This window comes from Felis catus, chromosome X, assembly GCF_018350175.1.
Source record: "Felis catus isolate Fca126 chromosome X, F.catus_Fca126_mat1.0, whole genome shotgun sequence".
Classification (NCBI taxonomy): domain Eukaryota; kingdom Metazoa; phylum Chordata; class Mammalia; order Carnivora; family Felidae; genus Felis; species Felis catus.
In genome coordinates this window covers 16,055,785-16,078,414 of record NC_058386.1, presented here as the reverse complement: position 1 = coordinate 16,078,414, position 22,630 = coordinate 16,055,785, and the positions used below count along the sequence as shown (strand labels likewise).

Genomic DNA, 22,630 nt, shown 5'->3' with positions numbered 1-22,630 from the left:
AGAACTGCGTGGGTGCCGTTTTGCTCGGCGCTGTTTTCTTTGGTGCTTGGTATGGAGCAGGCCCTGAATAAATATTTATTGAATAAATGAATGAATGAGGGGGTATGAAACCCTCCTACTTGGTGGAAGACAAAATGCTTAGCTCAACACTCTTGTTTTGCTTTGCCATCTAATAAGATGATTTAGTTTATTAACAGAAGCATATACTTTAAACATTACTGATTACTTGAGTAACAGGTTGGTTTTTCCTGAGGTAACTGAAAGTGATTATTTTGATCACCTTTCCTTTTTTTGTGGGTCCCGAGAAGGTTGGACAAAAAAAGAAGTTAGATCCAAATGTCTTCTCCTGTGGCTGGACTGTGCTTTCTGTATCTCAGTGGGAAGAGGAGTCCAGTTTAAGAAGAAACAGACCTGTTTATTATTCGAGTCTGAACTGTTTTCATTATCCAGAGCCTCCTAAGAAAATTAGAGACTGCTTCTGCAGTTTATAGTCCTTTCAAGCTTAATTTTTTTTTTTTTTACTGTAACCATTACAAAAGGGAGGGGGTGCAGAAACTGATTTTCATTTGTTTCAGGTGTTACTGCTTAGAGGCGATAAGATTAAAATGAATGCTGTCATTTAATTATTTAAAATGTTTATAGTGAGGCTTAAGATGCCCATAGTTGTTTATGGCTAAAGATCGCCTGCTATTTTCTAAAGCGTCTTCAGCAGTGTATTTGGGATGAAGTACAGGTAGGTAACAGTTCATTCTGCATGTCTTCCGATGGAGCCACCTAACAGTGCCGTTTCTGAAGCAGGTGTGTGTGTACACACAGGCGCCGCCCCCTTCCCCATCCCCAAGTCTCCTTGGTTTGCAAAAGATTTGTTCATTGTGTCAGTTTGATACATTTGCGTTCTCACCTGGCCTGGGAATGATTTTTCTGTTGATGGCGAACACAGTAAAACTGTCTTATGTAGTCTTTAATCTGAAAAAAACCAGTGAAGTGAAGTGAAGCCAGTTAGTTGTAAAATGGCCTCTTAATGGAAGCCCGCTCAGAATGTGCCCTCGGAACTTGCAGGCAGATGCCTACAGTGCCAGATACGGGCAGAGCCTCTTGTAATTATGATCACACAAATGTTAATGATCCCAATCTGTGAACAGTGAAAGATTTGCAAGCCCAGCAAATGATTTTTGTTTAGAAAGCTCCAGAGTAACAACAAAGTTTGGACTGTTTTCAGCAATGTATTGTTTTGGTGAGAGATTGCTTTACGCTAAACTAAAGCAAAAATGAATGCAATGCACTGACCTTCACAGTCTAAAGTTAGAATTGGAAGAAAGACTCCACCTTTATCATTCATCGCCTTTACTTTGCCCCTTCACGTCCATCAGGACACAGGCAGAACCTTGCTACCTTGCTGGTTGCACAGACCTTCAGTTCTTTTTGCATTACTGATATTCTCTCATCAGCTCTTATGTTTGAAATTGGTTTTTTTTAATGTTTATGTATTTATTTTGAGCAAGCGAGAGAGAGAGAGAGAGAGCATGAGCAGGAGAGGGACAGAAAGAGAGGGAGAGAGAGGGGCTCCCAAGCAGGCTCCTCACTGCCCGTGCATAGCCCGATGTGGGGCTCAATCCACGAACCAGGAGAATCATGACCTTAGCCGAAAACAAGAGTCAAGACGCTTAACTGACTGAGCCACCCAGGTGTCCCTGAAATCGTTTTAAAGCAGGTTGCATACAGTGGCCAGCATTCATCCATTCATCCATCTCTCCATCCGGTATTTATTGACCTCCTGCTTTGGGCCAGGCATTGTGCTAGGAATGGGTGCACGACACACATCGACCTGCCAGCTTAGGCTTTTCCGGCTAGTGGGAGAGGTAGGCCTGAGTGCGATACTCATGACAATATGCAGTTATAAGCCCTGGTAGGTCTCGTGAAAGGAGATTAGAGAGGGGCAATGTGATTTAGGTTGCAGAGGGGTAAGGGCAATGTCTTTGAGGAGATTGTGTTTGAGCTGAAATCTGAAAATTGGGTAGGAGTCATCACTGCCCGCCAGTAACCCCGTCAACACATCCGTAGTGGAACAAGCGGTTCTGCTCTCCTGGCAGCGAGGGACAGCGTGCATCACGGGGAGCCGCATCGGACAGGACCCCGTGTAGGACTGGGCCTGCGGGAGGGGCTTTAGGGGAGTGTTTAAGGAAGCCAGGTGATCTCTGGATTGGATGCTGGCTGGAAGTGAGGGATTTCCACGGTAGGGGGTCTTCATGCATCTTCCCAAGAAGCAGGGAAGACCAGAGAAAGGCTGTGATGGGTAAAGGAGCAGCAGTCACTCCTATTGGCCAGGATTCGGGGATGTGTGGAGACTGTTGTGGTTTGGACAAGGTTCACTTGTTCTCCGTGTTCGGACAGGATTACAGAGTGGTCTTGTTTTTGTCTTGTCCCATCCTGGTCACAGAGTGGCCTTGTCTGATGTTGGTGTTCTGGGGAAATTGCTTGTTCAATGGGAGACTGCCCGGCCAGCTCCTGGCCGGCAGGGGCTGCTTTTCTGAGTTAACTAAGAGATAAATGGGGGGAGGGAAAAGGAGTCGAGGGTGGGGGAGGGGAGGAGAATGCCTTTCTAGGTATACTTTGTGGCTACTTCCTTAATACGGGCCAGCTCTAGTCTGGGGACTGTTCAACATTAAGCACAATGGACAACTGAAATGCCATCCCAGAGAAGGGATACAGAGTCACACGGAGCAAGCTGCTGAGAGCCAATAAGTCAGGATGGCTCTTAACGGGAAAGACGCAGGGCAGAAAAATACTGGAATCCTGGCATTGTGAGAGGAGAGTCTAATGCAGTGGTTCTCAAGAGTGTGGTCCCCCAGCATCAGCCTCCTTGGGATCTTGTTAAAGATACAAATTCTCTGGCCCCAATTCTGCCTACTGAATGATGAACTGGGGTGGGGTGGGGAGCCTAGCAATCTGTGTTTTAAGGAGCCCTCCAGGTGGTTCTGATGCATGGTCAAGGTCGGGGGTGGACCTTCTTGCCGTACAGGTGAGAAAGCTGAGGTCCAGAGTATGTGGGTCACTGAAGGGTAGTACCTGGGCACTCTGGTCAAATATAAGATGTTGTTACAAGTGACACATGGCCTTAGAGAAGGAGAAAAATATGCTCCTAGTTCAGAACAAACCTCGTATGGAATCACTAGAACAGTACAGTGTTGATTCTGCCGTGAATCTAGTCCATGCCAGACCTCCAACACCCAGGCATTAGTGACACTAGCTAGCTCATCTCAGTGTCTCTTGAACTTTTACCGGAGTATCACATAGGCCTTCGCCATCATCCTTCTTTGCCCTCTGTCCTCTTTAGAAGGGACGTTACGATACATTGTTAGCATTGTTAGGTTTTTGATCTTTGTTCCTCATTTTCTGTACCGGTACCTGTATTAGTTTCTGATTGCTGCTGTAATAAATTACCAAAAACTTGGTGCCCCAAAATGCCATAAGTTTATTGTCTTTAAAGTTCTAGAGGTCAGAAGTCCAACACAGGTCTCACTGGGCTAAGATCAAAATGTGGGCAGGGCTGCATTCCTGCCGGAGGCTCTAGGGGAGAATCCCTTTCCTCGCTTCGTCGTTTCCAGAGTCTTCTGCATTCCTTGGCTCACGGCCTACTTCCATCTTCCAAGCCAGCCGTGGCCGGTCAAGTCTCTTTCATAGCACATCCCTCTGATACTGACTCTTCTGCTTTTCTCTTCCGTGTTGAAGGAGGGCAGGAACTGCATCACTTTGGTCGTTGTGTCCCTGTGCTGGCACATGGGAAGCCCCAAGTTAATATTGATTGAATGAATTATTTTTCCTAACCTTCTAGCTAACTTTATCCAGGTGTTTCTTGGACACCTCAAACAGAGCATGCTACACGCGGAGCTCAGCATTTCTCCTCCCCGTCCCCCACTTCCTGGGGGATATCACTGCCTTTCCCACCACTTCCATAGGTGTTCTCCTCTTGGTCTTGCCTCCTCTTCTTTCCCATCTCCTCTCTCTCCGTTCTTTCCAGTGTACAGTCAAGCCCAAATGTTTCTGGAATGCTTTAGAAACATTTCTGCAGATGCTTTAGATCCTGAGTGCCTTAGCAAAGCCTTTGGGGAGCTTGGCGGCCACGCCTGCCTTTTTTCCATGCTTGTTCAGGCCTCTGAGCCTTTGCCGTGCAGTTCCTTTCCATTCGTGGGGAAGGGATTTCATTCTCTTCTCTGCCTTGTAGTCCCTCTGTGTTAGTTTCCTCTTGCTGCTGTGATAAGATACTACAAACTCAGTGGCTTAAAACAACATACATTTGTAATCTTACACTTCTGGAGGTCAGAGGTCCAAACTGGGTCTTACTGGGTTGATATCAAGATGTGGGCAGGGCTGTGTTCCTTCTGGAGGCTCTCAGGGAGAGTCCATTTCCTTGCCTTTTCCAGCTTCTGGAAGAAGCGCTCACGTTCCTTGGCTTGTGGCCACATCACTCTAACCTCTGCTTCTGTCTTCACATCTCCTCTTTTACTCTGAACTTCCTGCCTTCCTTTTATAAAGACCATTGTGTTCTATTGGGCCTACCTGGGTAATTCAGGCTACCCTCCCCATCTCAAGACCCTTCGCTTAATCTGTCTGCAAAATCCTTTTTACCACAGAAGGTAACATTCACAGGTTCTGCGGATTCGGATGTGAGCGTCTTTGAGGGGCTGTTAGCAGCCTGCCACACCCCTTGTTCATCTTTTGAGGCCTGCTCCGAAGGGTGCTATATAACATGTCGTCTTGTATTAAGTCTGTTCATCTCTGACAGGGTGTCCCCAACTACATTGCCCTGGCTCATTGCCTGGCACACGGGAAGTGCCATATGTTACTGAATGAATGAATGAGTAACCCTTTCACCCAAGTATGGTTACTGCTTGAAATTCTCCTAGGCTATTGGCTGCCAGGAGTGTGTGTGCAATTCTGTAAGATCCCCCAGGCACGGTGTGCTGACAAGGTCTGTTTGCCGACAGTTCATGGTGGGCCGCACTGCGGTGGATGAGAAGGGTAACGCCACATGGCGTGTGGCTTCGACAAAGAACTGCAAGTTCAAGATGGAAAATTCTCTCTGGCAGTGGTTCTCAACCGGGGGCGATTTTTCCCCCCAGGAGGACATTTGGCAATGTTTGGAGACGCTTGGTTGTCACAGCTGGTGGGGGAGGGCAGGCTGCTGGCGTCTGGGGGCCAGGGGTCGGGGATGCTGCTACACATCCTACAATGTACAGGACAGCCCCCCAATGGTTATCCAGCCCCCAAAGTTGGGGCAGCCTGCTCTGAGCGTTACACAGATGGTTGAAACACCGTTTCCTTCCTTCATCATCAGCTGCTCCGGACACAAGGTTTCCTCTGGAGCCACAGCCTTTGTTTTATGAATAAACCCAGAAGTCACTGGAAAGCAGGGCTCTTTGGCATTCTTTCACCATTTTGTTCTGTGAGTAGAAAGTGTCTTAACACAGCTCATTGCATCTCTTCTGTCAATCCCTGGGTTGCAGAGTTGTTAAACTTATTTCTCCCGTGTTTGGCTCCCCTGATGTTTTGCCTTCCTGGTGGGATGTGCTTGTGTGCCGGGTGGCAGATGGTGGGTCCTTCTGCCACTCACACATGGGTCTCTGGAACTGAAGTGCTAGAAAGGTCCTTGGCAGTCATGGCAGCCCACACCATCAGATGATGGAACTGAGACTCTGAGAGGCAAAGTGCATGGTCCCCTAGCTGCAGGGCCCGGCTCCCTTTAAATAGGAAAGAGCTAGCAACTTATATAGGTAGGCGCTCAGTAAATATCAGGCTCCTGCTTCCCCCATTGAAGCTCTTTCTACTAGCTGTTTCCTTGGTAAATTAAAAACAAAACAGCTTTATTGAGTTATAATTCACATATCTTACAATTCACCCATCGAAAGTGTGAAGTTCAGTGGTTTTCGGTATATTACGTTATTAATTTTTAAAATCATGGTAATATGGATATAACAAAATTTGCCATTGCAACCATTTTTAAGTCCGCAGCTCAGCGGCGTTAAGCACATTCGCAGTCTTGTGCACCCAGCACTACTATCTATTTCGAAAAGTTTTTCATCACCCCTTCCTGGCAAGTTTCTAACTTGAAGCCTAGAATCCAGATCCCCTGGGGGTTCCTGGCTGCCCGGGCATTTTGGAGAACACTTGGTAGAAGTCCAAGGGTCCCAGTTGAGATTCCAAAGGAATACAGGAAGAGGGAAATTATGGTTTTGCTGTTTTTACATGTGTTTGGTCACCGTCTCCTTTGGGAGGCACTTCAGTTTGACTCTGTCCCTCCAGCCACCTCCCTTGGTTACATCCCTCTCGTCCTCTTGGGGGAATTGTGAATATCCTTTTCTATCCCGAAGCATTTGTGAGTTAGTTGCTTGGGTAACTTCCTTGGCAATTACTGGGATTCATCAGGATATTTCAGTCACGGGAGAAAGCAGTGCACTGCCAAACTAACCCCTCCAATCCACATGTAGAGAGTCAAGAGTTGCATGTTTCTTTGCCTGAATTCCTTTAGCTGGCAAAGGTATGCGGGCACCCCGGGTGATTATGAGAAGTTGGTTTTCAACTTGATTGTTATTGTATGGGTAAATATCTTGCAGGAAAGCCAATAGTTTTCATTAGGGGACACTTCAGCAAAGCAAAATGTATCTCGTGGACCTTCCTGGGGTGATAAACTGTGCTATGTTTAGCTTCGGGAAGAAAAAACACTAATAACAAAAAAAAATCCTCACTAATATTTGTCCTCACTGAACTGCATTCAGTTGGCAAGAAAAGCCCAGTAAAGGCCTTAAGCTGATTTCCTTCCAGTGGCCATGGAAGTGGTGGGGCCACCGCAGGAGGCTGGCCTGCCCCCAGGTGAGGGACAGAGTGGCAAGATGAAGTGCTACTCAGTTCATACTGCTGTTCTTTCCTCAGTGGCTTGGATTAAATGCTATAAATGTTGACGTCTCATTCATTACTCATTTTGCTTAACAAATTTAAGTCTTTAAGCACCGGAGTACAGCATGTATAGACATTTTAAATCACCATCTCCTTAGATTTCAACTATTTATCAGTCGGTATGCAAACACCAGCCCTTGTGTTTTTGCTGGATTTTTCTAGACTGTTCTAGACTTGGAAGACTTGGGGCCCTGTTCTAGGTCTGGTCCTCTGGGGCTGCACTAGTTTTATCCATCACACACCCACTCCCTGTGTGACAAGTCTTTAATTAGCTTAGTGTCCTCCCTAATTATTCCAGCTAGTTCTCATTTTTGTGCCTAGAGCTCAAAGGAGGTGCTTAAATGTTTTGGATAAGAACTGGGAAAGGCCTTCTTGGCTTTGCTGTCCCCTCTTCTTAGCCGGCTTCTTCACGGATATTCATTTTCTTCACCAGACTGTTCTGGACGCTACCTTCTGCTTGAGCATTTTACATGCTAGCTTCTGAGTAAAATTCATTTGACATGAATGGCTTCATAAATGGGCGTTGCGTTTCTCCTGTTGTGATCATTCAGAAATCAAAACCCCAAACCGCTCTTCATAACAAACAAAATGGGATCATTTTTCACTTAACCAGTGATTTCTCACTGCCCCTTTGTTCTCCATAAAATATTAGATGGACAACAGACGTGTCACCCCAAATACAGTCCGTCAGGTAGCTCATTGTTGACCCTTGAGCAGGTTGGGCCGAGCAAGTGGTGGGGAATCGATGGTGATGTTTTAGCTTAATTGCTGCCTTTGTCAGCAAAGAAATGAAAAGAAAGTACTTAGCTGGTGGGGGGGGGGGGCTGGGTCTGGGGAAAGAATGGGAGTAGGGGTGTCCCCAGTGGAGGACACAATTTGCACAGGGAAGGAGTTCACCTGTTTGTTGGGGATTGAGACTATAGCTACTTGCTGGGGGAATTTTCAAAACATTTTTAAATGTAATTTCATTTTTTTGTAATGAAAAGTGCTCACAATGACACGTCTCTTTCTGAATCTCAGCCCTCCAGTTCTCTGGTGATTCCTCCCCCGTCCCCTGACCAAGGCTGTCTGTGTTTTATTTCTCCCAAAATCTTCCAGGCAGAGTTCATGCCTGTAGCAGCAGACGTGTATTTCTGTTATTTCTCCCTCCTTCTATGCGATGAGGTCATGGTTAATCGCAGATAGGAGAACTTCTATGTAGCTGGTGGCTTCCTCCACTAGGGATGTGCACCAGAACTCTATGTCTGGGTCCTCCTCGTCTGATTTTGGTGGACCGATGGGCATATTTTGGAAGAGCTCTCTAGGAGAATGTGCTGTGTACTCCTGAGTCTCAACTGATCTAGGTTTCTTAACTGGTAGAAACTTTGTCCTGGATCTTAACTGATCGAGACCACGCTTCTTAACTGGGTTAGGACTCTCTCCTGCTTCATATTGTAGACGGGCAGTAAGGACTTTCTTCAAGTGAGGAGGCGAAGCAGAGCCTGTTACCTGGAAAGGAGGGCTTATTACGGGGTCACAGGGGCCTCTCTTGCACCCCAAGGGTCCCAAGAAGCCCCAGAACCAGGGATGGGTTAACTGCCCCATGTGCCATCTCGCCTTCTCTCCTCCCCTCCTCCCTGCCCCTGTCCCCTTTCTTCTCTCTGCGCATTTCATTCATGGGGCATGTGCCACAGTTCCAGCCGCTTGTTAAGAGTGACTTGATTGTTCATTCCAGTTCCAAATTCCCATTAGCCAGGCTGAGCCCGCTGGAGTCCATGTCGCTCCCGAAGATACACAGGTGGTTGCTGTGGGCCCACTTCTAGGAGGAGAAGGACGCACCTGGTTCCAGTCCCCTGATCTGAATGAAGCCCTGTCCTGGGAGCAGTGCTTGGTGAGATGGGGGTACCTGGGGGCCACTCTTGGGGCGTGCACTATATACGAGGATGCTTGAAAGCCGTAAGCCAGAATACCTGAAAGTGCCCTGTTGCCCATTTTCTCTTGACAAAGGGGTGATGAGTGTGAGGCGGTGCTAGAGCCTTTGACATTGTCCCATCCATCTTTGGAGCCCCTTTCATAAGGCTCCCCTGAGGAAGGGCTCCTGGCCCTGTCGGGCACAGTTGTGCTTCTGAGTGATTAATGGGGTTATTTTTATCCTTTGAGACCCCAATCGTGTAAAAAAGCGTAGATGTGACTTCGGAGGCATTTGGATGGGTTGATGATAGCACACTGTGGGGGTGGGGTACAGTTGTGACACTTTCTGGCTCTTTTAGGGAACCTGTGGGTTCTTAAATGGAGGAAGAGATGAAGACATTGTGAAAAACAGCCACTGCCTGGCAAGGTAACCGCCCAGTCAGAGAGATGAAGGGGAAAGGGGGCAGGGGACTGTCATCCAAAGTCTGGCCGGCTACCTCTGTCCAACCTCATGCCTTCTCTCCTCTCCACTTTTCTGCCCCACCCTTTCTCGGTCCCGTCAGCCATCTCTCATCCCTCACCACCCCCACCCACTCCATCTCTCCCTTCTACCCTCCCTGCCTCTTCCCTTCACATTTCCGGGTTGTCTCTCTCTTCCTCTGCTGCCTTCCAAGTAACCCCTCTTCCCACCTTCCCCCACCTTCTCCCTGCCACATTCTCTCCCTCCTAACTTCTCTTCCCTCTCTTTTTTCTTTGTCCCCACCCCTTCCTGCCCCCCCAGCACCTTCTGTCTTCTCCTCCCCCACCTTCTCTCTTCTCCCACCCTCCATGTCAACCCCCACCCTCTGTCTTCACCCCTCTCCCCATACCTTCCCTTTACTCCTTGCTCTTTCCCCAATTTTCTCTTCCCTCAGACCCTCTCTGTCTGACCTTCGCTGTCTGTCCACCGATCCCCCATCCCCCCACCCTCTTCTGACCCTCCCTCTCTCCCACTCTTTCTCTCCTGCCCTTCCCTGGGGCCCCTCTCTTTTTCCTCCCTTTCTCCTCTGCCTTTCTTTCCACCTCTTCACCGCCCCCTCCTCTCTCTTCCTCGCCCCTCCTCTCCGTCCCTCTTCTCACCCACATTCACCCTCCTGCATATCCTGCTTCTGCACATCCCTGCCTTTCCCTGCCCTTCTTACTGATCCCTCTTTTGCCTCTCTCCACTTCCTCCTCCCTCTCTTTTCCCACCCCTTTCCCTCCCATCTCCTCCCCAGCACCTCTTCCTCTCTTTCCTCCTGGCCAGCTCTCTCTCTCTCTCTCTGTCTCCCTCCCCCAACTCCCGTTCACTATCGAAACCCTTCTTCTCACACCCCTCCCATTGCTTCCTCAGAGCCCTCTCCCACTGCCATTGCCGGGGCCTCTGGACTTTCTGCCAATGTCACCAGTGCACCGTCCACCATCGCCACCTCCTTTGCTCAGTAAAAGTAGTGTGGCCGGTGAGACTGGCTTTTATTCAGAGCAGTCTAAGGTCACAGAGGCCACACGAGGAGGTGTGGTCCCCTGGGGAAGAAGAAACCTTTGAAGAGTGGTCCCTGGGAGGGCCTTGGGAGGAGCTCCTGCCATCGCCATCGCTGGGGGAGGGGGTGGGGCGCAGGCTCACCATCTCAAGGGAGGGGCTCACCTTCCAGCACCTGCACGGAGGGGGTGGATTCTAGGCTGTTTCTTCTTCTAGCTCCAGTGTTCTCGAACCTTACATTTTTTTGTTTATAAATATAGCGACTGTGTTATAGGATTTAGAAAATAAGAAGCAGGAGAATTTGAATTGGCGACCCATACTGTGCTCCGATACAACCACTGTCATTTTATTTTGGTGTGGGTCTTTTTAGGCTTTTTGCTATGTACTTGTAGCTATATGTGCATGGATTGTAATAGATATAATTGTATGGCCTGGTGTTTATTTACCTTCATAGTCATCTTCGAAGCCAGTATTTTTAGTTGCTGAATATCTGACTTCTGGATCTCGATTTATGTCACCATTTCCCTGTCACTTGAGCATTTATGTTGTTTCCATAATCTTGATATTGTAAATAGGGATGTGACGGACATAATTTTCCTTTTTGTCCTTTAAGGAATTCAGGTTGTAGGCAGGGTGACGTTTTATATCCATTCTTTATTTCCATTACCCTCTGAATGACTAGAATGGCCGATGATGATGATAACGAAGAGGACTTGAGTCCATGGGGATTAGTGCATGTGCATCGGTGGGATGCTTGCTGTCCCTGTGCTTGCTTTCAGTTTTAGTTCAAGAAACTATGTGCTCATATGGCTTCTTATCCCTTCTCCACTATATGTGCTTCCATCCGTGTGTGTGTGTGTGTGTGTGTGTGTGTGTGTGTGAGAGAGAGAGAGAGAGAGAGAGAGAGAGAGACAGACAGACAGACAGAGACGGGAGAGGTGGGAGAGAGACACCTCTGAAGGAGACTGCTGCGAGGCTTTCATAGTCCACAGCACTGTACCCTTTCCAGTGTACCATTTTGAGGTGATTAATCCTGGTTTAGCATTCAAGTGTGAGATTAGGGTACACACAGTGAAAGGTGAAACCCTTGGGAGTTTGGTTCCTTCTCTTTCTTTTCCCCTTCCCTTCCTCCTTTGACTTCGTGCCCTGGCTGGCATTGAAAGGAACTTTGTTTCCCAGAACCTTATGGAAAACTGTGTCCTGCAGGCCCTGGGTCCTCAAGGTGACTTTATATTTCTCTGGGATTTGGGTCTAAGTCCCGTGCTGACGAAGGAAATATCGTGGCTGTAATAACCCCTTTGTGGTTTCTGAGCTTAGCTTTGTGTCATTGTCATATGCTTCCCTAAAAATATTATGCTTTTGGCTTCAAACAGTGCAAGGTAAGGCTGGTTAGAACCCCAGGATCCAGGCTAGAAGAACCATCTCAAAGCCTTGGCTTCATGATGCATCAGTTTCGTTAACGAACAGCATTGTGCTAAGTATGTATTCCTCAGCCGGCAAGTATATGCCATATGTCAGCTCATGTACCTGGCAAAAAATGAGTTGAGTATTTATGATGCCCTCTCAGGGGCAAGTTTCTGTGAAAGTTCTAAACTTCATGATAGTACATGATGGAGAGAGAGCATTGGTGACTACCCTGTACCACACACTTTCTCCCTTTGTTACATTTTTAGATTGTGAACATAAACCAGCCCGTACTGGTAGAATAAACAAGACAGTTGACTCAATATTGCCATATACTGGAATTCAATTAAATTCTACAAGTGTTTATTGAGTGCCTGTTAAGTGTAAGATTCGATAACCAGAGGAACTCAGAGATATCTAAAGTTCCGCTCAGTGACACATTTTAGTTAACTTTCATTTCCCTTAGTGGGAGGGAGCCTGTGATGTGATTATTTCATGAACCACACAATGAAATCAGCAGTTAAACCAAAGGCTGTTGGTTTGAAGAGAGTCTCTTTATCCAGAAAGAGGAAAGGTGTTAATTTGAGGAACATGCATCAAGTTAGAAGACAACTTTCTGAGATCCGACGGTGTTTAGTCGGTCTCTGAACCTCCCTCCACCCTGGAGGTCTAGAGAGAAACCAGATAGAGCAGCGTTTCTCAAATGAGTAATGTAGAAGGCCCCTTGACAGGGAAAGTGGTTTCCAAGAATTCCTATTTTGTCTTAAATGTTTGAACGTGTTTGTTAGCTTTTATTTACTTATTGCTTATTGTGGTCAACTATGAGTGACATAAAATTGACCATTTTTACCATTCTCGTGTATAGTTCAGTGGCATTAAGTGCATTCACATTGTCGTACAACTGTCACCACCGTCCTTCTCCAGAGCTTTTTAATCTTCCCCACCTGAAACTCCATGCTTCTTAAACACTAACTCCCCCCACCTCCCCCTCCTCCAGCCCTGGCAACCACTATTCTCCTTTCTGTGTCTGTGATTTTGACCCACTACAGGTACTTCATGTAAATGGAATCATCGAGTATTGGTCCTTTTGTGACTGGCTTATTTCACTTGGTGTAAGGTCTTCAGGGTTCATCCATGTTGTAGCCTGTGCCAGAATTTCCTTCCTTTTTAATTGCCTTAAATTTTAATAACGATAGTACTGGAAAATCCAGGCACTTAGCTAGATATAAGCTCCTTTTGGCTTTTAGCTCATTTGTAAGTATAAACCTGGCACAGATTTGCAAATTAAGTATAAATTAACCCAATAGAGCTGAAGTCAACACTAGTAGGAGACACGATGGTGCGTTTCAGAAATGACGTTGTTGCTGGTGATGTGACATGGTCACATCTGCTTAAAGTGGCAAGGTCTTTTGAGTTCACTTGCCTCTCCCTTCTCTTTTGTCTTTTCACACTATGGTGAGAATCCGTCCTCCACAGGCCTTTTCACTTCACGCGATGCCTTCAAAACAGTTCGGAAAGTGATAAGGTATTTGATATACACAAGACTGTATGTAATGTGGATGGTGTCAAGAGTCATTATAAAATAGATACTCAGAACCCATTCCCTCAAGTGTACTCTGGCTCAGTCCTCTGTCCCTGCCTTCTCGGGAGGAGAAGACCATCATGGGTCTGGTTTTTGTTGTTGTTGTTTTTTTAAAGTAGGCTCTGTAGAGCACAGTGAGGAACCTACTTTAAAAAAAAAAAAAAAAAAAAAGCCCAATCCCGGGCTTGAACTCATGACCCTGAGATCAAGAGTCGGACGCTTAACCGACTGAGCCGCCCAGGCTCATGGACATCATGGGTCATCATGGGTCTTTTTTAAAACATCATCATTCCCTTCTTCTTTAACAAATAGTTTTAGCATTTCCACATACATCTCCTAAAAACATGTTGTCTGGTTTTGCTTGGTTTTAGTTTTTTTTTAAACTGGCACCAAACTGCACAGAGACTTGTGATTTGCTTGTTGTCTCTCATTTTATAGTTTGTGTATTTATTATTGTATATTTATCCTTTCTCCTAGTGGTGGACTTTTCATCGCTTCCGGTGTTTTGCTACTATGAATGGACTTCCTATCACCATTTAATAGATGTCTCTAGGTACACGTGTAAAATATGTTTTTTAAAGGCATATAGCAAGGAGTGATTTTGCTGGCTTTCAAGTTGCTGGATTTCCGAAGTGGTTGTACTAGAATATTCTCCCAGTGAATGAGTGGATGAACAAACTAATGAATGAAGAAGAGAACATATTTATTGAAGGAGAGAGTATATGAGCTTTAGAAGAGAACGCCACATTGGTTTTCAAAGTGTGTAATCTCAGAGTGTAAACATTTCTGCTGTTCCCGTGTCCGCCGACGTTTGGTATCCCAGATATATTAGGGCTTAGGCTAAGTGGCTGTTACAGAGACCCCAAGATAGCATAGCTGTCTATTTTCCTTTCGGGCGACTGCCTGCTGACCCCAGGACTGTTGAGGATGAGTGAATGGCTTTGCTCTGCAGGGTCATCGGGGTCAGGTTCCTTCTGTCTTGTCGCCCTCTCCACCTTTCGTAGGGTGTTACCTTTGTGGCGGCGTGGTAGGAGCTGGCTCACCTTCCCTGGTCTGCCTTCCGGCCCAGGGCCCCAGGGTGAGAGGAAGGTGGAGGGCGAGCAGCTCCTCTCTTTAAAGGACGTGACTTGGAAACTGTCATTCCCCAGCACAGCCCATTGGTGAGAATTTAGCTACAGTCTTAGCCCTAGCTGCAGGTGGGTCTGGGGGATGTGATTTCCACCTGGCCGGCTGCGTGCCCCCCACACACCGGGGGTGGGGGTATTAATTTCTTATTCCTGCTGTAACAAATGACCACAAACTTAATGGCTTAAAATGACACAGAATTGTTGTCTTCTAGTTAGGGAGGTCGGGAGTCCACGATGGGTCGGCAGGGTTGCATTCCTTCCGCAGGCTATAGGGCAGGATCTAACCCCTGCCTTTTGTAGCTTGTGGGGGCCGCTACACTCCTTAGCTAATGGTCCCTTCCTCACCTCAGTCCCACCTCCTCCTCTGTCCTCACATCCTCTCTGGCTCATCTGCTTTCCTCTTCCATGTTTTAAGGCCCTTGTGATGACGCTGGGCCCACCCAGGTAATCCAGGATAATCTCCCCATCTCAAGGTCCTCAGCTTCATCTCACCTGCAGAGTCCTCTCTGCCTGGTTAGGTAACATATTCACAGGTCCTGGGAATTAGCATAGGGACACCTTTGGGGGTGCCATTACTCTACCGTGGAAGGAGGGAAGGGTTCTGTTTCTCAAACGAAGAGGGGGATACTGGGAGGTACTCATCAGTCTCTGCTGCATCATATGGCTGCACTTTTGCCAATCTCATGGCTGTGGGTGTATTTTGAAAGTATTAAATCGTCAGAGCTGGTGAACTTTCTGAAGACGGGATTTCATTCTCTTACCTTGTGATTCCCAGGGTTCACGTGTCTAAATAACGACAAAAGCAAACCGTATATTGGAGGTCTACTTTTTTCCTCACGAGTGTCCATGCCCTCCGTCTGTCTTCTGTTTGCCGCATTCCTTTTGTGAAGGCCATTTCCAACCGCTGGCCTGCTTGTAGTTTCCTCAGGAAAGCCCATGGAGCAGCTGCCATCGCTAGGATTAAATACATGGTGTGTATTAGGAGCGTGGCACAGAGTAGGGGCTCAGATGAGTTACCAATAAACAGCCAAAAAGGCCCCACTAGCACACTGTGCCAGAGCCCTCAGATATGTGAGACCCCCTCATACATTCTGTGCATGTGGTAGGTGCACTGATCATACTCCCCTATCCCACTAGCTTTGGGCCCCCCAGCTTTTGTGTCCCATCTGTTTTCTCTGTGTGTGTGTGTGTGTGTGTGTGTGTGTGTATGAAAGAGAGACAGAGACACACAGATTTTTGGGGGGGTGTTTTATAGACTGAATGTTTGTGTCCCCACAAAGTTAATATGTTGAAACCCTAATCTCCAATGAGATGGTATTTGGAGGTCAGACTTTTTAAAAATAAATGTTTATTTATTTTAGAAAGATTGAGAGAGAGAGTGAATGTGAGCGGGGAAGGGGCAGAGAGAGAGCATGACAGAGGGTCTGAAGCAGGCTCTGCACTGACAGCACTGAGCCCGGTCTGGGGTTCGAACTCACAAACCAAACTGTGAGATCATGACTTGAACCAAAGTTGGACACTCAACCAACTGAGCCACCCAGGCACCCCTGGAGGTGGGACTTTTGGGAGGTAATTAGGTTATGAGAGTGGAACCCTCGTGAGGGAGTTAGTGCCCTTATCAGAAGAGACCGAAAAGACCTTGCTTTCTCCCCCTCCCCCTCCCTCTCCCCCAGACATTGCATATGGATGCCAGGAAGAGGGTTCTCACCAGAACCTGACGTGCTGGCCCAGTGATCTTGGACTTCCAGCCTGAAGAACCGTAAGGAGTAAATGTTTGTTGTTGAAGTTACCCAGTGTCTGGTGTTCTGGTTAGAGCAGCCCATGCCAACTAAGACAGCATGGAAGAGAGCGGTGAACGTGAGAACTCTGGTGTATCTGTCAGTCCCGGACTTTGTCTTTGGTGGAAGACTGCAGATGTTTACAGCAGTGTTGATAGTTACACAGAAGTTTTGGAATAAAACTCAGAAGGATCTGAAATTACACATTTATTCCTTCTATCAGAACGGCACTTGTTGGGATGAGCACTGGGTGTTGTATGGAAACCAGTTTGACAATAAATTATATTAAAAAAGAAAGAAAATAATAAGAATTCAGCCATTTATATGAAGAAAAAAATGAATGTAGAAATAATATGAAAACAAATGTCTCCAATGAATTCACAATGTCTTAAAATGGTGTGCTGAACTGAGTTGCCTGGACTGAGGTTGGGTGCTGGGAACACTGGGCTTCTGAGTAGTATGGTTGTGGAGAGGGTCTGTACTATAGATGGTGTTCTGGAAATTCAGTGTAGAAAATGATCTTAAGATTGTTAGGAGCTGTGAGAGCCACATCAGATCTCATCGTGGCCTGTGGTGTTTTACAAGTCTCAAATTGCTACTGTTTGGGAATCTGGTTGATATTTCCATAACATCTCAGATCCCTAGCTGCTCTTAGAGCCCGGGTCTTCTGGTATCCTTGGGCTGGCGTTCCTCCTTGGCTGCAGTTGTGGCAGCTCTGTTCAGGTGGGTGAACATGTGAATTTGGTTTGCCATGCTCCCCACCACTCCCTGTTGCCTCCCAGACATGAGCTGCAATTGGAAGTCAGTTGCTGGAGACAATCAGGCTTATTATGCTGTTGTTCCTGGATCTTCTTAACTTTTTGGGTGTCCTGACTACCCGAGTAGGCCATTGAGTTGGCTTTCAAACACCCCTAGCCTCAACACTGTGAATTCTCTCCTGAAATTACAATAACATTTTGCTCTCCTTGCTGGGGGCTGGATCATTCTTTCAGAGATAGTTGCCGAAAACTTGCAGGTCACAGGGATTGTGTGAACCTCTAGGTAGAACCGCTATTTAATGACTGACTCTAGGTCATTCTCCTTTGAATGTTCCTGTCACAACTAGCAGGGTTGGTACATTGTTTTTCATCTGATAACCTTGGTCCCACCATGTCTCTGCCTGGCCCATGAGTGAGAAATGCGAATAGTTTCCAGTATCCCAGGCTCTTCCCATTCACCTGAGCTGTAATTTGAGCACCACAACACCACCAGTGCCTGCTGCACTTTCTTTAGGCTTGGGTCTCATCATTGACCTTGGTGCTGACGGTGTGTGTTGGCTCTATGCTGGCTGTGCCTTGGGAGCTGGTGTTTTAAAATAGATTGTCCTGTCAAGAGCACCCAGGTGGTGGACCTTCAGTGGTAGGGAGAGCTATTTAAAGGCGTAGCACGACTGGAGAGTTCTGAACCAACCCAATGAGGGATGTCTTTCAGGGGCCAGATGTCGATAAGTGAGACCAGGGCCAGTTTGGGGAGTGCTGTGGGAAAGCAAGTTTCTCCACTCTGAGAGGAGGCAGGGGTGGCGGTGGGGAGCAGTCGGGAGGAACAGGGAGGTGGAGTGGGCTCTCATCTGATTTCTGTGCTAACTCGGGTCCTCCCCATCTCCCCACAACTGGAAAGCTTCTTTCAGGAATGTTTTTTTCTTTGGCTATCCATTGCTTCCTTCAGATAACGGAGGGCTAAGTCAATAGTGTGTCAAATTTTTGTGCACTGATTATTGGATATAAGGTAGGGAAACCTTTCTGCGGTGATGACTTAGGAGTCTATGGTACTCATTAGTCTTTAGCTGGCTCCAACAGCACCATTCTGGGCACTTCCCCATGGCCCCCCTGCTCTCCCTGGGCTCTGCTAAGTCTTTGCCTTATTGTCCTTCCATATTGTCCTAAGTTCTGTCCTGTGAAATCCTGGCCTTCAGCCTGGAGCTGATGAGTTCTTGCTTAGGACGTAGAAGGGAATAGCATGTTCGGCTAAAATAATTCATGCATGCTACAGTCGTGTTTTAACTTTCCTGGGTCAATACTTATGAATGAGAAGAAACCACCAATTGAGGATGAGTTACTGATTTTTTTTTTAATTTTTTTCCCCAACGTTTATTTATTTTGGGGACAGAGAGAGACAGAGCATGAATGGGGGAGGGGCAGAGAGAGAGGGAGACACAGAATCGGAAACAGGCTCCAGGCTCCGAGCCATCAGCCCAGAGCCCGACGCGGGGCTCGAACTCACGGACCGCGAGATCGTGACCTGGCTGAAGTCGGACGCTTAACCGACTGCGCCACCCAGGCGCCCCAAGTTACTGATTTTTGAGGGGGGGATCATGAGATGTCTTATTTATCTTTGCTTTACTTGGTCTGCTGGAAAAATGTAAGGAAATCCGATTTGTTGTAGCCAGGCCATTCCATCTTCCTCTTCCTCCCTCTCCACTGCTAACTCGGATGTGGATACCTCCTAATGCACAGGAGAAGGGTCACTGCTTGAGGAGAGGGCACTGGGCACGTGCTGGCTCAGGAAGCCCCACCAGGTACTGCAGGGACCCCACAAATCATGCTCCGTGGACTGTAGTTCCTTTGGCTCCAAGGCAAAGAGCACGGTCGTCTTCTCCACACTGGTGTCCCTGTATCTGGCACGGTATCGCAGCCAGAATGAGCAGCTAAAGAAAAATATTTGTTGAATGAGTGAAAACAACATATGATGTATGACTCTAAAGCCAGAGTCTCTTTCCCCAAACGGGGCCGGAAATTGGTATCTAATGGTATCGCATAGTCACATCTCCTTCGCGCATCGCAGACAGGTCAGGAGCAGCTGAGAAAGCCATTGCTGCTCAGCCTTCCCTACTCTCGGCCCAGTCATTTTGTAAGGTAGAGTCACACGTTTGGATGTATTTCTGTTTTGAAAGATCCAAAGAAATAAGCAAAAATGATCCATGGTGCGGTCCGTAGGAGAATTTTGGCTGCACGGCAGCGTTTGTGCCCCGACCACTTGTACTGTACGTTCAAGAATCTTCCTGTGGCCCTTGATTAGCCATTATCGGGCATCTCTTTGCATTGAACTTGAGAAAAGAGCAATGATTGGTTGGTTCGGGGCGCCCTGTGTCGGTAGGGCAGCCGGCACGCTGGCTTACTTTACCGTCTCCCAAGTTTCCTTGCTGTGAGTCTGCCACAGAAGAAATCTACTTTTTCTTAGTTGTGGCCAGCGTTCGGGCTTGCCACACTTCCTCCTGGGGACGCAAAGAAGTGCACGCCTGTGCCCCGCGCTGTGCACAGGAGATTTGAGATAAGGGGGCCAGTGTGCTCCTTTCTGCAGGCTGCCTCTCACCCTGCATTTAGGGAAGTGTCGCTGGCCCGCTGTGTGCCCTGCAACGGGATGTTTTTCTTCTCTTTTCCTCTTGCTGTACGTTATCTTTAGCCTGAACCGGTCCCTGGTGTTTTGCTTCAGGATTTTCTTTGTCCCTAGGGAGTAATTGCTTAGAAAATGCCCTCTTGTCAGAAACTCGAAGTCTCCAATACCATGATTTGGTAGCAGAAACTCTTCTGTCATTTGGCTTAATGTTTTAAGTGTTGCTAATGGCTAAGAGCTGGCAGCGTGATGGTGGGTCCCTTTGGAAGCCAGTTGGGCCAACTGGACTGTCGGCTGTCCACTTTTGTCAGTGTGGGAATGCTCACTTGGGGACCAGCCCACTTACCAGAGGCACTCCGATCTTTTAATGCTTTCGTGCTTTGGAGAATTATAGGAGCCATATGCTGCTTCACAGGTAAGCGAGACTTGCTAAAAATAGAGCTTAAATGGCCCACTGTTGTGGCATTGGAAATAATGGCTTTTTATTTTTAGGCCAGCCTTTGTTAGCCCTCACTCCTCTCAAGCTTGGGTAATAGGAATCACAGAGCAAGACTTTTGTCAGTTGGACCCTGTTAGAGTTTGAACCCTCACTCCCAGCCAGTTGGAAAGAGAATCCAAATCTCTTGAAACATGGAGAGCTGACCGCCCTGTCACTCCGCTTCTTCACCCCCACCCTCTATCCGGGAGGATCCTGTGTCACTGCGCGTTAAGGGTGCTCAGCACACACACAGAAAATACGTTCAGAAGAGTGAGTTGTGCCTCTCTGTGGGTGTCTGGCGCTGGCCAAACGAATAATCAGAACAGATTAGCACATACGTACCAGCTCTGAGGCCACCGAAGAACAACACGGAGACTCAGACCCGCGGACTGTGGGGTTGGGGTGGTCCGAAATGGAAGTTGTTCTCACCATACTAAGTTGCAGAGTGATGCAGTCAATGATAGGTAAGAACAGGCTTAACTTCCATTGCTCATTTCATAAGTAATAATCTCATTTTACTATCCCCATTCTTGCCCACCTTCAGTTACAGAAATAACTCTGAGTGGGTTTTCTTTTTAAAGATCTGTGTCAAGCAAATACCTCATAAAAATGGCACAGGCAAAGTGTTCTATTTAGAATTGCCCTGTGACACAAACCCACGTGTGTTTTCTGTCCCCGGGTCCCGGGTTCTTTAGAGGTAAGGCCTAAAGGAATGGAGGCCAGTGGCCTTCAGGGGAGGCAAGTGTTGTGGACTTTGCGCAGATAGTTTTACTTAAGACTCACTTATTTATTAGGCCTGAAACAAGCTACCGTGGCACTTGACGGCCAGGTTTATTTATTTGGCATTGCTGCCATTGCAAATGGCTGCAGAATTCGTGGCTTAGGACAACACAAATTTATTGTCTCACTGTTCTTTAGGTCACAGGTCTGACGTGGGTCTCACTGGGTTAGATTCGTGTCGACAGGGCTCTGCTCCTTTCTGGAAACTCTAGGGAAAATTATATTCCCTTGTCTTTTCCAGCATCTAGAGACCATTCATATTCCTTGGCTCATGACCCCCCTCCTCCATCTTCAAAGCCTGCAGCAGGGGGTCCTCTCCTCACATCCCATCACTCTGGCCTTCTCTTTGCCCCCAACTTAGACTTTTACGGATCCTTAGGATTACATTAGGTCCACTGGGGTAATTCAGGCTAATCTCCCAATTTTAAGGTCAGCTAATTAGCCAGCTTAATTTCACCTGCAACTTTACTGTCCCTTTGCCAGGTATTCACAGGTTCCAGGGATTAGGGTGTGGATATCTGAGGTAGGGGAGGCGGCACTGTTTCTGCCTCCCACACCAGGGATGCTGTTTTCCTTTTTGTAAATTCCAATAAAACGAATGTGCAGTGTTATGTTAGTTTCAGGTGGGGACATTGTTTTTCTTGCTCTCTGTGTGCGGTACGGCCAACGGGGCAGCCATTTTGGCGGCAGCCTGTGTGGAAGACAACTTCCATCTTTGCAGAGTTTGAGGAAGTTGAAAAGGAGGTTTCGCTCAGCCCAGTGGGCTGTAAAGTTTGTCGGATACCTTGTTGCTGTGTAGACTGTCCTGGAGTTTTGATGATCCCAGCTGATACTCTCACTGAGGGCTACCCTCTCCCGGGGCGGCTGGGGTTTAGGGGTTGCACTGAAGGAGAGCCAGGAGTTGGGATGGCTGGCAACAGCTGGGCTGACCAGCAAGAGGGGAATGAGGAAGCAGGGGGATGTGGACAGGAAATGAGACGAGTCTGCCCCTTGGGAGGAAGAAAATAGAAGACGGGCTTGATTACATCTGGCTCTAAAGAAAATAAAAGCATGGGCTTTCATGAGTGCTTTGTGATCGATTCCACTGTTGAGTCAACTTGAAGACTCTGGGCTAAATAAATTCGTTGGGTCAGGTTTTGGACATTCTGTATACTCCAGCCCTTGCGAGCCCAGGGAGTTCAGTGTGGACTCTTGGTGTCCCCAGGGGAGGCTTGCCACTGACCGAATGGCCCTCTCTGGTGACAGTAACAGTCCAGCTGGAGACCTTGTCCCTGGAGGACTCTGCTCTGGGGGTGTAGACTTGATCTGGCACATGCTCACAGGGCCATAAGCTCGTTCTCAGAAATCCTAACCCATTATCTGTTGTGAACTGACCTAAACTGGTTTGTCCTTTGAAGAATTGTCAAATTCTTTTGGGAAACAGTTGATGGGAGCTTTGTGTGTTCTTTCCCACAGTCCCATGACCAGGAGGTATGTTGCAGGGAAAGCAAGTCTCAGACCAACTTTGGCCACTCATTAAACATTTGTTAGCAAGCAGGCTTAGAGAGAGCCCCGTCTGTACTTTTTGCTCTGCAAAGTTCCAGCTCTCTGCCCAAGTGAGAGATAGTCAGGGAAGATGTTGATGGTGTTCCAGTGGCAGGATTCCACTAGCCCCCAGGGAGGGGACAGGGCCCTTCTTTAATCATTGTCCAAGGGTCCCGAGAGAGCCCCTTTTCTAAAGAGGATGGATTGCTGCTATTCCTAGATTCTTTTGTGTGGTTCTTGCTAGGGTCG

The 22,630-nt window shown here is 47.5% G+C and overlaps 1 protein-coding gene across 8 annotated transcripts in view; it reads left to right on the top strand.

Annotated features, from left to right (window-relative positions):
* The window catches only part of SH3KBP1 (SH3 domain containing kinase binding protein 1), a 334,393-nt gene that overhangs the window by 1,724 nt on the left and 310,039 nt on the right, over positions 1–22,630 (top strand). The window contains exons 1-2 of one of the 8 annotated variants that reach the window (XM_045051088.1): positions 8,667–8,821; positions 9,201–9,268. The exons of the other annotated variants lie outside the window; for them this stretch is intronic. The gene's annotated coding sequence lies outside the window, so the exon portion shown is untranslated. Of the gene's footprint in view, positions 1–8,666; positions 8,822–9,200; positions 9,269–22,630 lie in introns of those variants that run through there. 8 annotated transcript variants of the gene reach the window in all.